General features: G+C 42.5%; 1 protein-coding gene across 1 annotated transcript in view; it reads right to left on the reverse strand.

Moving 5' to 3' along the window:
* Positions 1-6,000, reverse strand: part of zcchc24 (zinc finger, CCHC domain containing 24) — an 83,691-nt gene that overhangs the window by 49,989 nt on the left and 27,702 nt on the right. The window lies entirely within an intron of this gene.

Consider the following 6,000-nt stretch of genomic DNA (forward strand, 5'->3'; position numbering starts at 1 on the left):
AGAAAACACAAGCAACAGAGAAATAGGTCTGTCTGAGGTCTGTGAACGAGAGAGAGAGAGAGACAGAAAAAGAGAGAGAGACGGAAAGAGAGCAAGAGCGAAAAAGAGAGAAACGGAAAAAGAGAGAGGAGAGAGGAGAGAGACAGACAGAAAGAGAGAGACAGAGTGAAAAAAAGAGCGAGAATTAGATTGTGTATAAAGTCTCGTTATAACACACACTAAGAGAAAAGCTTGTTCCTTTCATCAGCTGATTACATAAGGATATAAGAGGAGGTACTGACCCACCTCTACCCTACTGTTTATTCCCCTTTATTCCCCTCTCTACCCCTCTCTCTCTCTCTACTCCTGCCCTCACCACTCTTCTGTTACTATAGGCTTAGACTTGCAAACCAAATGGCACCCGATTCCCTATGGGCCCTGGTTAAAAGTAGGGCACTATATGGGAATAAGGTACCCTTTGGGACACATCCTAGTGTAACGACTGAGAGCGGGCTTGGGATTGACTACAGTTCAGTATATGAAAGTTAATATCCAAATAAAAGTTCATGGAAAAATGATTATCTTGGTTAATACATAATTGCCTTTAAACATCATCAGGATGTCTTTTGGGAGAATACATTGCAGAACAGATTGAAAGGGATATATAGCCTCTCCTCTCTCCACTACGTCAGCTAAATAAAGTTGACTCCAGATACATGCCATGGCTTGGGGCTGACGTGAGCGTGAAAACTAAATCAGAGTGAGTGAAAGGTTATGTTTGACTATTTTCAGAGAACCAAAAATAATTGACAATATGGTTAAGAAAGAGGAGATACGATGTAAAGAATCACAGAAAGACTGATTGAGATAGAACCAGACTGTTAAGCAGCGACGAGTTTACCTGCCATTGTCCCCGTTTGATGACATAACAGTCCCCTGCCACAGACAGAAGTGGGTCAGGAGTCATGGTTACGACAACAGGAAGTGGACAGACTGACTTTTGTCTTAGCAAAACCCAGAACAACATTGGGAGGCGCATGCATGCATGCATGCACACGGGCGCACAGACACAGACACAGACAGAGTGGGATTCCTGTGCAGAGCCCAAACCAGCGGGAGTGAGGCAGGAAACCTGACTTTTATCATTCTTTTAACTTTGATTTCCTTTAGGAGGAAGTTGCTCTCACTGTGTGTGCTTTCTCACTCTATCTCCTCTCAGGGTGTGTCCAAAATGGCACACTAGTCCCTATACAGTGGCCCGTAGGGGTCTGGTCGAAAGTAGTGCACTACAGATGTAGGATCTTAACTTGATCACTCTTTTGCCGCTGAGAATTTTCTCAAATGTTTTAAAAATGTATGTTTTAAAAAGGCTTCCAAAGTTTGTCATTTCAACCTTAACATTTCAGTCTTGATTTGCCCTAATGAAAAATGTGTTAACCTCTACAAAAATGTCCATTAATTATAATCCACATAATAATTCAAATTTCCTGTTCCTGCAGGATAATTTTCCGGCTGTAGCAAATTGGCTGAAATTAAGATCCTACATCTGTATAAAGGGAATAGGTGGGACAATGTTACACCCCATCCCCTGGCTGAGACAAACAAACTCTATATGGCTTCACACCACCAGAATCAAACATCTCAAACTGCCACAGAAAATATGACCGTAAGTCTGTCTTCATCTCTCGCTACAGTACCGTTGAGGAAGGCAGATACAATGTTTACCTACTCTCCATATCAAAACGTCTGTCCATATCAAAACGTCTGTCCCGAGACATAGACATGGAGAGTGTCACGACTTCTTTGTTCTGTTCTGGCGGCGTTCGGTGGTCGACGTCACCGGCTTTCTAGCCGCCACCGATCCATGTTTCATTTTTCATTTTCTTTTGTCTGTTTACACACCTGGTTCCCATCTCATAATTATGTTCCTTATTTAACCCTGTGTTTTCCTTTTCTGTTTTGTGCGTGATTGTCTTTTGTGTATTCCGGTGTGTTGGATTTTGTGTCCTGTTTTGTAACGGGATTTTGGTACATGTTTGGATTGAGTAAATCAGTGTTTTTACTCTTACCTGTGTCCTGCGCCTGACTCCTTCGCTATCTTCTAGAGAGAGAGAGAGAGAGACAGAGAGAAAGAGAAATGGAGAGAGAGAGACAGACAGACAGACACAGACAGACAGAGAGCGAGAGAGACAGAGAGAGAGAGAGAGAGAGAGAGAGAGAGAGAGCGAGAGAGACAGAGCGAGAGAGACAGAGAGCGAGAGAGAGAGCGAGAGAGACAGAGAGCGAGAGAGAGAGAGAGAGAGACAGAGCGAGAGAGAGAGAGAGAGAGACAGAGCGAGAGAGACAGAGAGAAAGAGAAAGGAGAGAGAGAGACAGAGCAGACAGACAGAGACAGACAGACAGACAGACAGACAGACAGACAGACAGACAGACAGACAGACAGACAGACAGACAGACAGACAGACAGAGAGAGAGAGACAGAGAGAGAGAGAGACAGAGCGAGAGAGACAGAGAGCAAGAGAGACAGAGCGAGAGAGACAAAGCGAGAGAGACAGACAGAGAGCAAGAGAAATGGAGACAGACAGACAGACAGACAGACAGACAGACAGACAGAGAGACAGACAGACAGACAGACAGACAGACAGAGAGACAGAGCAGACAGACAGACAGACAGACAGACAGACAGACAGACAGACAGACAGACAGAGAGACAGACAGACAGACAGACAGAGACAGAGAGCAAGAGAAATGGAGACAGACAGACAGAAAGACAGACAGACAGACAGACAGACAGACAGACAGACAGACAGACAGACAGACAGACAGACAGACAGACAGACAGACAGACAGACAGACAGACAGACAGACAGACAGACAGACGAGACAGAGACAGACAGAGAGCGAGAGAGAGAGACAGAGAGCAAGAGAGACAGAGCGAGAGAGACAGAGCGAGAGAGACAGAGCGAGAGAGACACAGAGCAGAGAGACAGAGCGAGAGAGACAGACAGACAGACAGACAGACAGACAGACGAGACAGACAGACAGACAGACAGACAGACAGACAGACAGACAGACAGACAGAGAGCAAGAGAAATGGAGACAGACAGACAGAGAGCGAGAGAGAGCGAGAGAGACAGAGAAATGGAGACAGACAGACAGAGAGCGACAGAGAGTGAGAGAGAGAGAGAGATGGAGACAGACAGACAGAGACAGACAGAGAGCAAGAGAAATGGAGACAGACAGACAGAGAGCGAGAGAGACAGAGAGCAAGAGAAATGGAGACAGACAGACAGAGCGAGAGAGACAGAGAGCAAGAGAAATGAGAGCGAGAGAGACAGAGAGAAAGAGAAATGGAGAGACAGACAGACAGACAGACAGACAGACAGACAGACAGACAGACAGACAGACAGACAGACAGACAGACAGACAGACAGACAGACAGACAGACAGACAGACAGACAGACAGACAGACAGACAGACAGACAGACAGACAGACATTGAACGAGAGAGAGAGAAATAATGAGATGTTGTGAAAGAGGGATGGCCTGCTAAACTCACTAAACAGCTGGCAGGAATACAAGGGAATGTAAATACATGATTATATTTAAATACAGGTCAGTGAATCAGAGGAGAGGAGTGTCTAAAAGGAGAACATTGCCTGCGTCCCAAATGGCTCTCCATATAGTGCACTCCTTTTGACCAGTGCCCATAGGTCACCCCTGGATCGAGCCCAGATTGGGGTGAGGAGAGGGACGGAAGCAATACTGTTACACCACACACAACATCAAATCTCCAGAATGAACCAGAACTGTGTTGATATATGAGGTTATGGTAATAGCTTAAGGCACTGGATTGAAACTACAGCCCAGGTTCAATTGAGACCGTTATGCCTGAAACCACACACACACGAATGCACGCTCACACACATGCATGTGCACAAGCGTACATACACATGCCACACACGTGCTGACATGCACACGTTAGGAAAATGGGTGTGACCGGAGTAATTGTTTCGCACCAATAGTAAAACATACAACATAACATAGTAAAACACAACATAGTAAAACACTAATTGCATATGCAATTACATATAATATGAATTTGATGATGTCACCTCTTCCAACCAGCCAATACAACAGAAAACAGAATCATTAAAACAAACTGCTTACACAATCACCACGGTAAGAGTTGTTGGACAGAGCTTTTGCTCCTTTGTCGATTGGCAGAAAACTGTAATTGAAGCATTTTATAATTCAACGACCACGTTTTTCGAGTTAAGTTTACGCAACCACAAGGAAGGAGTTCACCACTGTGCACAAACTACTCTGCCAGTAGTGACAGCATTGGAGTCTTTATAAGGTTCATCACCAGAAGAAAAACAAAACATTTTTATAGTTACACATTAAAAGACAATTTAAACAGCCATTTGCCTTCTGGTGTGCCCAGGATCACTTCACAGTGGTATACACACACACACACACACACACACACACACACACACACACACACACACACACGCACACGCACACACGCACACACGCACACGGTAACATGGGCAGTCAGCAGAACCCTATGACAAATGTCTACCATCATCACTCCCATAACAGACAGAACAAAGACATCTGATGTGTGTGCATGCGTGAGTTCAGGTCAAACCTATGGTCAACATCAGGGGTGTGAGGAATAGCACTTAATGCTCAATGTGGTAACACACCACATTAGGTTGAACAGATACCATGACGTTTGGAGACGTCTTCACCTGCATGATAGATACTTGTTCTTGAGAGGGTCAACTTCATTAGAAAAAGTTACACAGATACCATGTAGGCTACTTTTGTTGTGAGTAGCTGCTGCATCAGCCACAGCTACTGGGGATCTTAATAAACTAAACCAAACCAAGAAACTAGGCCTGTTTCTATCTATCTAGCTCTGACTAGGATGAGAGTCGATCAGTGAGTCGGATATCAGAGAACGAACAAGGCCAAGACGACCATCTGAGTCAGTGTTGATCAAAAAACACACGAAGCTCATTGATCTGACAGACAGAGCTCTTTTTATCCAGCAGGGATAATATGCCTTTTGTTCAAATCGTGATTATGGAACTGGAATGTGTGTATATATAGCTTCCACTGTTGCTGTTTCCAGTGTTGGGGACGCTACTCTGAAAATATAGTCTACCAAGTCAGCAATTACTTCACATTAGAAGAAGTTAAGATACATAAAAAAAGTTATCCTTAATATAATACAGTGGTGGAAAAAGTACCCAATTGTCATACTTCAGTAAAAGTAAAGATACCTGAAAAGTAAAGATACTCAAGTAAAAGTAAAGATACCTTAAAAGTAAAGATACCTTAAAAGTAAAGATACTCAAGTAAAAGTAAAGATACCTTAAAAGTAAAGATACCTTAAAAGTAAAGATACCTTAAAAGTAAAGATACTCAAGTAAAAGTAAAGATACCTTAAAAGTAAAGATACCTTAAAAGTAAAGATACTCAAGTAAAAGTAAAGATACCTTAAAAGTAAAGATACACAAGTAAAAGTGAGTCAGCCAGTAAAATACTACTTGAGTAAAAGTCTAGAAGTTTTTGGTTTTAAATATACTTAAGTATCAAAAGTAAAAGTATAAATAATTTAAAATTCCTTATTATAAGCAAAGCAGACAGCATATTTATTTTACGGATAGCCAGGGGCACGCTCCAAAACTCAGACATCCTTTACAAACAAAGCATTTGTGTTTAGTGAGGCAGTAGGGATGACCATGGATGTTCTCTTTGATACTGTAAGTGTGTGAATTCAACCATTTTCCTGTTCTGCTAAGCATTCAAAATGTAACAAGTATTTTTGGCTTTCAGGGAAAATGTATGGAGTATAAAGTACATTCTTTTCTTTGGGAACGTAGTAAAGTTAAAGTAGAAGTAAAAAAGTAAAAAATATAAATAGTAAGGTACATATAACCCCAAAACACTACTTAAGTAGTACTTTAATGTATTTTTGACTTAAGTACTTTACACCACTGCAGTG

The sequence above is a fragment of the Oncorhynchus tshawytscha genome, linkage group LG16, assembly GCF_018296145.1.
Source record: "Oncorhynchus tshawytscha isolate Ot180627B linkage group LG16, Otsh_v2.0, whole genome shotgun sequence".
Classification (NCBI taxonomy): domain Eukaryota; kingdom Metazoa; phylum Chordata; class Actinopteri; order Salmoniformes; family Salmonidae; genus Oncorhynchus; species Oncorhynchus tshawytscha.